The sequence below is a fragment of the Strix uralensis genome, chromosome 23 (assembly GCF_047716275.1).
Source record: "Strix uralensis isolate ZFMK-TIS-50842 chromosome 23, bStrUra1, whole genome shotgun sequence".
Taxonomy (NCBI): domain Eukaryota; kingdom Metazoa; phylum Chordata; class Aves; order Strigiformes; family Strigidae; genus Strix; species Strix uralensis.
In genome coordinates, this window is record NC_133994.1 from 5,661,869 (window position 1) to 5,673,951 (window position 12,083).

Below are 12,083 nucleotides of genomic sequence, written 5' to 3' on the forward strand. Positions count from 1 at the left end.
AAAAGTCTGCACTTCAGAAAGAGAAAAACTCACTTTGTAACCTGGTTGAGGACGGTGACCTTCGTCCACACAAAGAATCAGTCTAACAGTCCAGTCCAGACCAGAACTGCCTTTTGGAAACGTTACCTTTAAGTTTTCCTTTCCTTGCTGCCTGGTTAATGCACTACCCAACCCATTTCTCTGCAGTTACAGTGACCCCCAGAGGCCAGTCCCAAGGAACAAGAGGAAACACCCCTCTCCGGTTTCCCCGACAGCCACGCACTTCTCCTTCAGGTTTTTCTCATAGCCATAACGCTCATGAAAAACAAACCATGTTTGGTTTTAGGTAGCATGGTAAAGCCAAAAAGCATCAGTCAGAAGCTATGTTAGAGAATGAGTCTGGAATGTTTTCTCTGGAAAAATGAACCTAGAACCTAAAAGCGAAGAGATGGGAAATACTTCTAAGTCCCACTTGGATTCATTTGCTAAAATCAGGGCAGGGCTGCTTTCTGCTACATGCTTACCAGTGTAAAGAACAGAGGCTGGGGCAATTCTTCAGCCCATGGTATGAAAGAGGTCAGACAGAAAATCACACTGGTCATAGGAATATATGAATCAGATTACAAGGTATGACGACACTGCACAGTACAATGCTGGTTAAAGATACCCAAGCTACTGCTGAATACGTACAGCAAGCAGTGGAAAATTATACCAGCCAGATCACTGTACTAATAGAGCTGTACTCTTCTGATATCAAGCTAGCTCAGGTATCTCTAAAAGGCACTGTGCTGTGCAGTGTACATATATACTAAATACTGCAACTGGTGCTTCTACTGTTTTGTCACTCTGTACCTCAGCATCCTCATCTGTGAAATGGGGGAAGAGATCACTACCACATTCAGAAGGAGCTATGAGACTTATTTGATGTTTTTTAAGAGCCCTGAAACCTCAGAGAAGGGCAATTTATTGTTCTTATTTTCCTGTGATCACACTATTCCCACAGGGATTGTTTATTTCTCAGCTCTGGGTTTCAATTTATTTATTTCTCATTGTGTTCTGGGTTTCCATACAGAGCAATTTCCACTAGCAAAGACTGAAGGGACTATTTTCCCTTTCTGGCTTCAACTTAACAAACGTACAGGCTGATAAATCCTCTTGTGAAAATCCTACAGGGTGAAACAGGCTACAGATCAAAGGGAAGGAACATTTGTCCTCTAGTATGATACCAATACCAGCAGAGCCTCCTCACCTTCAGAAAATGATCCTTCATAAAAGCTCCTGTCCCACCCTCCCACTCTCAGTTCCCAGACCCAGACTTCTGACTTTGCCACACATTCCTGCCAGCCAGATCTGCCAGTGGAATCCGGCTCTATTGGCATTAAAAGTTCAATTTCCTTGTGAAAGACACCTCTGAAAACAGCAGGAAACAAGCTAGCAGAGAGAACAGTACTGGATCCCCGGCTCTGGTATTTGGAGCTACGGGTCATTTGTGAGCTTGGGGAGAAAACCCAACCAGCTCTACGTAAGCAGTCCTAGCTTCCCCTGGGAATGCCACACAGAGAGCGGCCGCCTCCATGCACTCTCAGTCGGTGGGGTACTCAGATCTGTGCAGACTTTCCTTGCCTCTGCTTTGGTCTGGTTCCAGGCAGCAATCCTTCCTGTTCCAACAGCACAAACATGCTGTACCTGAGACACCTATGGAAATACAAAGGTCACTGCACTGCTGTGCGTGCGTGTTTGCCAGAGCTTGTTCGCAAGCAGAAGAGACACTTAGCACACCCAAGGACCTGCTTTGGTGTGATCTCCATGTGACACATTCAGTCCTGGGAGAAGGTGAAAGGAGAGTCCCAGGTAACCCCAACTTGGGCCTTGCTCCTTCCATGTGCTGGAGCAGTTATTATAAACACCTCACAAATGGTCTCGGGCCCAGTCCCAAAGTCCTTGCTCTAATTCAGGTATCAGGGAAGGTGCTGAAGTTAAATTTGTACAAAACCTGACCAAAGGAATTAGGATATAGCCCTCAGATGTAAAATGGCTGGGCCATTTATACAGCCAAAGTCAGACAGGATATTTAAGGTGAGAAGCATCTGACATTTTTATATTTCACTTGACTCTAATGCACATGGCAGCCACAGACTAGAAGAGTAGCTGAGCACTTGCTTAACCAGAAGTACTGGAAAGGTCCCAAGTGGTATCAAAGAGTTTCGAGCAACTATTGAACCAGCTACTTTCGGGGGTGTATCTCACATTCTTAAGTTCTGGATCATGATTCACAAACACAGCTATTCCCTTCAGTGGATTTAGGGGAAAACTATGAGTTTTGCTTACCTGTCCTCTGTTATTAAGCTGTTTCTCTCTGGGACTGTTACAGAGTAATCTGAGTGTCCACAATCAGCTCATGTACTTGAAAGAGTAGATTATATAGTTATGCCTTGAAAATTTGTTGGAAAAGTTTGGGGATTGCCTGTACACTAAGGATATGTACAAATTCTCTCAAGTGGCTGAATTATTACAGTCTAATGTTACCCTCTCTCCAGCTGAGATGCAGTACTTGGCCATACTCCTGACCAGTTATGATGGTAAAGTAAAATATATTTGTCTGAACCAACATAAATGCCAACATGGTTCAACCAGGCAAATTTTACTCTGGAACTGCACTGATAATTACTGTAGCAACTTTACTGGTAACCTATTAAGCTGAGGTTTGATTTGAATCATACCCCAATACCAGTAAATTTGGCTTGGTGCTATTGGAGACACACTGCCTTTCCATGGATTGAAACAGTTTATCAGTTTCAATGGCTTGTAATGATAAACCGGGTTATATAATGGTGCATATCAAACTGTCCCCAGAAGACTTGCACCATTTCATATAGCCAGGTTTTTAAATCCTGTCTTTAGCTGAAGAGCTCTTTTTAAACCTCAGTCTCCCTAAGACTTAAACCACACTTAGTCAATGAATGTGCAAACCAGAGCAAACTGGGGTAACTTCCTGCAGGTGAATGGAAATCTAGTGCAAGCTAAAGTAGCCTTTGCCTCTTGCTATTGAAATTAAACTTGGTGATAATCAACATTTAGGGCGAGCATCTAAAAACTGACTCTGTAATTTCAGGGGCTCAGTGGGAACAACGATCAGAAATCCCTGTAGGCACTTTTATAAAAACACCTCCTATAAGTGTAGCTAAAATGGAGAAAACAATTCAGGTGAAAAATTAAAAGGAAAACTCTAGAAAGCTTAGGTGAGACGCAGCTGCTAATCAGTCCAAAAGGGTGGGGAAGATAATTTATTGCTATAAAGTGGACTTATGTTCCCTTACCTGTGAATGTTATCATCTTTGATAAGCCACATGCATGCATATTTTATATTTCTATGTTAAAAAGCAAAGTACAATCTTATAATAAAAAAAAAAAAAAAAGCCCAGTAACTGCAAGGCCAGGTTGCCCGGTGGGGGCAGGTGTGTGTGTTAATGAAAGGCTCCTTCCTCCCTGCCCCAAAGAGCCTGCCTTTATAGCCTGGTCACGAGCTGAAGTTACTGTAAACATGGCCTTCTAAAGTCACCAAAAAAGTTCAGCACCCCTTGCAGGAAGGATCAGTTTACACCATCTAATTTTTCTGTCTGACTAATACATTAAGTCACATATCGTTTCCTGCTCACAGACCGTTTATCCATTCAACCAAGCTTTCTCCCTCTCCTCTTCTGGAATAATTCTTGAACCTTTTTGTCCCGTTTCTGTTCCTTGTTTTTCTACTGTGCTCATTATTTTTCCCACAAGCCACTTCCCCTGAGCTTTTTCCAATATGAAGCTGAACACCTTTATGGGTATCTGCAATTCCCTCTGGCCCAAATCCTGAGAGACTCATTCAGTTTATATTCCAAAAAATTTCTATCATAGCCACTGAGAACACTGAGCTTCCAGCACATCTCAGGATCTGACCAGCAGAAGCAGCTCGGTTATCCCATCTGCAGGGAGGAGAGTAAATCAGCGGCCAGACTCCAGAGATGGGGATAAGCTCACTGTCCACTGGTGACGAGCACACAAAAGCTCCACTACAACAGCAAGGAGTGGGAGTGATCTGGGATGTGCATGAGTTGCCTGTCCCTGGGCAAAGAAGCACAAAATACTGTTTCCTGCTACACTCCTGTGCTTATACAGTACAGAACAATTGCTGGGCATGGAATGGCTGTTGCTGCTACCAGAGAGACAGATGTTAGCCACATCAGGATTAAGGGAAAGTGAGGAAGAAAGGGCTAGTTTTAAAAAAGCAAAGGTTGCCACTATGGTGAGAGAACAACATCATCAAGGGCCTGCAGCGTTGTACTAGCCTGCTGGGAAGACTGCAAACCAGAATGCAGACTAGATGTACTACTCTGGGAAGTGGAGAAAACTCTGCATGTGCTGCCCACACATCCATACGTGCTGCCCACACATCCATACTGCCCACAGGGGGCAACAGCACCCAAAATATTTGAGGATGGGCAAAATTTAGTCAACCCCAGCCCCCAACAAGGGGTGGCTCTGATCCAGACACCTGTCCACTCACTGTCTGAATTTGACTTATTCTCAATGGACCAACTCGGGAAGGCTTACTCCAGGAAACCTACCACTGATTTCAGCTGGATTTTACAGCCTCCATGGTCTAGACCTGAACAGTTTGCAGTGGACTGTGGTGGGTGTCTGCTTCTCTCTCACTGTGTCACGGGGCTTGAAGGAGAGGGTGTCCTATTAGCTCACATGCTGTGAGTCTGCAGCCCCTTGGATGATCCTGGCTGGAATTTCACTAGTCCCAGTAAAGCTCCCTGCAGACAGAAAGGGGAAATAGCTCTGCGCTCTGTTCCCCTCCTGCACCCAAACATGGTATCTGCGTCCAGGGAACAATGACTTAAAAAGGACTTCAAAAACAGGCATTATTTGTCATCTGGAAGAGCTATAAAAAGAAACACTTCTCAAGTAGTGAGTGTGAATACCATTACTTTACAGATTCAAGGGAAAAAAAGCAGATAACCTTGGGGAGACCCGACCTTCAAACAGGTTCAAATAACTTTACCATGCTTTCCCTTCCTCTCTCCCACACAAGCACAAAATTACATACATGCACATGTTCCCACACGTATATACTCCCACATAAACACAAGTTTGTAGACATGCATATATGCCCTCTCTCTCACACACACAAAAAGCCTCTTGCATATGTTCTCAGGCACAGGAACTTGCCCACATTCACATGTTTCCACACGTTTTTCTGCACTTGCAATAGCACTCTCATGTACACACACACACAAAGCATAACACACAAACACAGTATGATAACTGCAGAAGAAAGATCAGACCTCTCAATGCTGAGTGTGTTGGAATTTATTTTGGAAAGGAATTCCAGTGTTTGTTCCATACCCAGAGTGTTTGGATCATCAGAATATAATCCTGTGAATTTACATAGTTAAAAATCAGACTACCTAAAAAATAAAAGCCCTTACTTTTGCAGTTTCCTGTTCCTTCAAATCCAGCTTTCTAGGCAGTCTGGATCAGCAACTGATCCTAACAATACTTTCAGAGAGAGGTGCACGCCTGTCTGAGGAGATTCGCTAACTGTGCAGAGATTCACATCCAGCACAGAACTTTGCAGGATGTTGCTATTGCAGTCAAGCCCTTGAGCTGACACTGGGGCAGATCCGGGTGGCTGTTCTCTCACGTACTCCTGATTTTGTCACTGGTTACCTTTATGCATTTTGCATGTGCTGGGGGTACACCTACGATCCTCCATCAGCTATACCACACATCTAGCTTGTGATCATGCAAGGAGGAGATTCGCAATAACTCAATTAAATTCTCAAAGCTGGAGGGTATGGCTACCCACTGTGTCCTCTTTTTGCCAGAATCAACTGAGACAAATATTCTTCTCTACGATTTTCAACATCAGCTGAATATTCTGCTCAGGTGGGACCTGCTTATGACCTTGGCAATGCTAACAACAATGCTGTCTGATCCTCAACTTCCTTCTATGCAAGTACCTCAAAGTTCAATGCACACCTCAGTGGCCTTACTCTTGGGTGTATTTGCCACCTTGACTATACAGTGCTTTCGACTTGAGGTACATGTGTTCAGTACTTAAGAAAACCAGATCCTACCGGCTCACCTCACAGCATAGCAATAGTGGTGAGTCTCCTACCCCGGCCTGTTCTCAGACAAAGTAATTGTACTGTGGCACAGGGACATGGCATATGTTTTGAAAATAAAATTTTACACGAAGTACAGTATTATTTCACAAGTATGTTAACTGAGGAAAAGAATGTAGAAATGTTTTCCTTTGGACTATACAGTAAAGCAGTGGCACAGCAGCGTGAGGAACTCAGAAATCCTGTTTTCTAGATCCTGCTATAGTCATTAGATAATATACAGTGTCCCTCCTTGCTAGGTAAAACAATTATTTCATCCTTTCCATAGAGGGTGAGTTTGGTGGAAGGTAGGACTAGAGCTGGCTTTGCATTTGCTTCTACTGCAGAACCAGGTATGCTGCCACATATCTCATCTGGAACTCAGCTTATTTTCAAAAGACTGGATAACACCCATGCTGAACTTTTCGTTTCTGTGGTTTAACTCTGATCTGCATCATCCTCTGGAAAAATGCAATGAAATCAATACAATTACTCTATATTTTACTTATTGTCACAAGGCCCAAAATTCAGTGTTCTGTGAATTTTGGTGGCATTTAGTAAAAATTTCATGTCAGCTAGTAAAAATAGCCTAATTCAGGCAAAAGAAATCTAGGAAAGAAATTTAGTGTACGGCCACAGGGCTCGGAACTGCAACAAGGAAGAGAAACATTGGGGTTGATGTCCTAAGATCCTCTCTCAGGTGGGGGTAAGTCTAGGCTGCACTCTGCTAGCTTAAACCATTTCATGTGTCTTTTCAAGGTTTGTCTGAAGGCTGGTTAAAGGCACTTGTGAGTGTGAGCGCTGTCTGGCTGCCTCTCTACCTGCAGTCATCGGTATCTGGGAAAAATCATACTTGAATTTGAAAGGCATGAGGTGCTACTGTGGTCATGGCAAAGCTTCTTTCTCATGCCATTGCACTTGCTATAAGGGACACGTCAGCATTTATTGCATGGCTCCACGCAAAAGGGGATGGTTTCAAGGCAGAGAGAATACAGGGAAGGATCAGGTGCTCAACTGCATGTTTCTGCTGTGTTCTGCAAGGGGAGAGGAAAGGCCTTTGCAGGGTCAGACAGCAACTGCAAAACTCAGCATGAAACCCACAGCCCAGTTCCACCCGCCTCCATACACACCCAGAAACCTCAGCTGCTGGCTCCCTGCAGCTGCTGCTGAGGCTTTGAGGAGTCACAGAGTAAAAATCTACTGCTGGAGCACTCACAGCACAAGCTGGCTTGGGGCTGAGGTGGCAGCCACTGGTGTGAGAGCCACTGAAGTGGTCCTGCTCTGTCACACAGGGCTCTGCAAATCCACAGGGGCTCTGAGGCCCAAGTTTTAAACTGCACTTGCTGTCCCAGAGAGCTGAGATGACAGTGCTCCAGCACCAGTGCTCTTTCTGGCAGCCACAATGCAGTGTTTTCTCCAGTTCACAACCAAAACCAGCCAAGCCATCCAAAACCTAGTAAAGACTTTTCTCACTCCTGCTTTCTGTGGCAATAGTACAACTGTCCTTGCAGAACAGACTTACCTGCTCTTCAGTGGGTTTTGCAAAGGGAGTGATCATACTTTTTGTATTTTTATTGCCCATCGCAAGGGAAGCAGTTAGGAAAATCAGGAGGTTGGAAGGAAAGAGAAGACAGAATGCAAGGCTACTCTATTGGTACCAGAGTTTCTACTGCTGGTCTAAAAGGTCTTATCTTACCATAAACTTTGACCAGACAGAACTGAGCTGCTGTGAAAACGAGAAGCAATGTCAACGTCATATGAAATACGTCAATGAGAAGAGCTGCCTGAACTTTGAGAAGCTCTTTGGGTCAGAAAGCAATGCCTGGCCAGTGAAAATGTTCCTACTGGCCCACACATCAACAGAAATGTCTTTACTGACTTCCAGAGAAAGCAAGAACACTCCATGGCCTGGATGACTGCTAGAAATACCTGTCTTGGTTAACTACTACAAAGGTTGTTTCAACTTGTAGAACAATGGGAAGATCTCTCTCAGTAGGTCTGGCTAACTAGCAGAGAGTCCCTTTTGGCTGGAGAGTCAGCTGGAAAGGCCTGTGCCTTGCTCAGTCTCAGAGTATTTCCAGCTTTAGAACAGAAATGAGACCTTCACAGTTTGCTCCAGAGGATGTGACAAAAAGTCTCCAGAAATCTTGTGAATGGCCAGTTGTGTCACTGAGCACTGCCTGCCTCCGCTGGCATCATGGATGTGATAAAAATCTTGCAGTGGAACAGCAGTGAAGCAGAAATTTAAGAAAAAAAAAAAAAAAAAAAAAAGAAAAAACCACTCTAGTGCCTGACATTCTTTTTAGGATGCCAATAAAAGATAATGTTACCTGTAAAATGTGCAAGCTGCTTCTAGCACGGCGCTTCTCTCCTCTCCTACGCCCTTCTTCTGAATTTGTACTACCCCTGCAGTGGACAAAAACTCAGGAGAAAAGAGCACCAGGGTAAGAATGTCAGGGACAGACCCACAAGACTAAATCAATGGTTAAAGGAAACAGTCAGTGAAGGAGGTGCTGACAATCTGACAGCTTTGCCTCCTGCACCATTTACAGCCTTGGTGGTTCCAGGGAAGCTTTTGCACTCTCTGACTGAGTTTAGGATCAAGCTTTATCTTGGTGGATTTTCTAACATCCATGTCAAATATTGGACAGGTATGAGAAAAGATGGGAGAGATTAGGCTGGGAGAAAGAAAACACAGTCAGCATAGTAGAGCAGATCCACTGTGTCAAATTCAGCTTTGAGAGCACTCCAGTGGGTTGTGTGTGGCCCAGCTACCTCACACTCATGCACAGTGAGAAGTTCAAGGACAAATGTTTTGATTTGGAAAAATTTTCCTGTTTGCCAGAGACATAAAATATTCAGTTAGGTGCTCAGAAAGTTTGGCTGCACCTCTTTTTTGGTTCAGTTTTCCTGTGCATTTGGGATGCTCATGCTCTTGGGATCTCCATATGTAATATAGATTAAATACGACTTTGTGCTGATGCAGTGAATTTCATCAGAGGATCTCACAGCGTTTGCAATTAATTAATTAAACTCTCATGGCACCCTACTGCTAGTATCACCATCTTATTTAGATGGCAATGGAGGCACTGAGAAAGAGCTGTCTTATTCTGGACCACCCAGAAGGTCTGCACAAGAGCTGAAAAAAGAGCTCTGCAGGCCTGATGCTAAGTCCCTTCTTCCATCAACTCTACCAATTCCCTCCCTGCCCATTATCACACAGGCTAAGGATCTCTGTTCCAGCCTAACATAACATGAAATAGTTCAGCAGAGGAGATTTTTGTGGGAGGATACAGAACTGCTTTTGGGCAGCAAAGTATGATAATTAGGAGGGGTCCAGGGGGGAAAAAGCAGAGGTTTATTCCTTGGTCTGAATTGAATTGTACAGATAATGCCTACAAGACTTTTCTAACTCTGGCAGAGGACACCTTGGACTTGAGCTTTGCTGCTTTCATCTGCCTTGCAGCGCCTCCAGTGAACAGGATTTATCTGTAAGAGGCATTTTCCCTATGGGAAGCTGCTGTGGTGCCTTTAAGATTTGGAGTGATGCCCTCTGAAAGAGAAGCAAGAATATTTCAGAGGGACTCTCTCCCACAGGAAAAAAAACCCAAACTGTGTCTTTCCAAGATGGGGTCAACTCTTCAGCCCTTTATCTGGAAGCACTTACTACACAATTAATGGAAGGAACTCTCATCAAATGAGGGACAAATCATAAAATTAGGGAGATGGAAATTAGGCATGGACAAATGATCCAGGTGCAGGGGAGATTTATGGGGGAGGTTGTATCATAGCTAATGATTTCTGCTAATGATCCTCCAAAGTATAAAGTGGCACAGAGCCCACTCTCAATGGGACGAGAGAAAATCCTGTGTGCAGAGTGAAGGGCATTCCTCTCGGGAGGGGAAGCTGGACCCACAGCATGGCAGTAGCATCAGACCACTCTCTCCATCTTCTAACCCAGAGATGCTGGTGGTGGAACTCCCCAGCCAGAGGGCTGCGAGAACAGTGGGGACCTCTCTGCCATGATGAAAGTCACCCAAAAAGCAGCATCTTTTCCTGTGCCTCTCCCTCAGCAGCTTCCAAGAACGTCCTATCCCAACTCTGCACACCATCTTCTTTTTCCTGAAAGTAGCTTCTGACACAGCACTCAACCAGATGGAGCTTCCCCTGCCATCACCATCAAACCAAGCAGGAATCTCACTGCTAAAAATGTGGAGGGGAAACCTGGTCCCTCCCAGCTCTCCTCTCCTCTGCAACCTACCTATCCCAGTCACAGAAATGATCAGAACAAACAGGGTGGTCAAGTTAAGCTCTGGTGTTCACCAGAGAGGGTCTGCCTCAAGCAGTAAGACATTATTTAACTCTTTCATTTTCTATTTTGAAATCTCTCCTACTGAGAGTTATTTCATCTGCCCCCTGCAGAGCAGAAGAATTCCATCATAATCCTGCAAGCCACTGCTTTGACTCTAGCAGAGATGAGGTGAGCTGTGTTCTCTTCACCAAGACTTATAGCTGGCACAGAGCAGATCTTTGCTTCCCGGCATTACATCCCTCCTTATTGCATTTCTCATCTGGAAGAGGCTGAGCCTCAGCCAGCAGCAGCTACAAGCTTTCCAGACAACCAGAGCTCCTTGTGGCATCTGTACCAGTGAGGGCTTGCCTAAACCAGCATTTCTCTGTTGTTCCTTGTACCAAGCCTTCACTGATGCTCTCTGCTATGTCACAGAATCACAGAATCGTCTAGGTTGGAAAAGACCTTGAAGATCATCTAGTCCAACCATTAACCTAACATTGACAGTTCCCAACTACACCATATCTCTAAGCGCTATGTCAACCCTACTCTTAAACACCTCCAGGGATGGGGACTTCACCACTGCCCTGGGCAGCCCATTCCAATGCCTAACAACCCGTTCTGTAAAGAAATGATTCCTAATATCTAGTCTAAACCTTCCCTGGGCGCAATTTGAGGTCATTACCTCTTGTCCTATCACTTATTACTTGGTTAAAGAGACTCATCCCCAGTTCTCTGCACCCTCCTTTCAGGGAGTTGTAGAGGGCCATGAGGTCTCTGCTCAGCCTCCTCTTCTCCAAACTAAACAACCCCAGTTCCCTCAGCCATTCCTCGTACGACATGTGCTCCAGACCCTTCACCAGCTTTGTTGTCCTTCTCTGGACACGCTCGAGTCATTCAATGTCCTTTTTGGAGCGAGGGGCCCAAAACTGAACACAGTAATCAAAGTGCGGCCTCACCAGTGCCGAGTACAGGGGTAAGATCACTTCCCTATCCCTGCTGGCCACGCTATTTCTGATGCAAGCCAGGATACCATTGGCCTTCTTGGCCACCTGGGCACACTGCTGGCTCATGTTCAGCGGCTGTCAATCAACACCCCCAGGTCCCTCTCTGATTGACAGCTTTCCAGCCACTCCTCCCCAAGCCTGTAGCGCTGCTGGGGGTTGTTGTGGCTGAAGTGAATGTCAGACTCTAACTGGTGGCAAAATCTGGGTCTAGAAGGGTTGGGAACATCCTTTGCCTTCCTTTGTGATGAGGTGTGTAGTCCCAAGAAATGAGGCTTTAGAAGCCTGGGCTCTATGCTTGGCTCTGGCCCTAGGCATGACATTCCACCTCTTAGTGCCTCTGGGCAAATAATAATCATTGTGAAATGAAAATAATGATCCTGACCTGCTTCACACAAAGCTTTGAGATCCAGGGATAACAACAATGAAGTGTTCTTAATAACCAATCCATGAGGATGTTATTAATGATTTGTAACAATCAGACTCTCAGCAAGAAATTCAGCAACTACTTTCAGCCACAAATGCAGCATTATTCCAAAATTTAAGAATGCTTTTCACAGGAAATGGAAATTATAGGATCTGAGGTTTTGGAAGAAAATATAGGATGGGAGAGTTGTAAGGGGGTTGGGGTTCCTTTCCTACTGTCAGGGAAAGGGA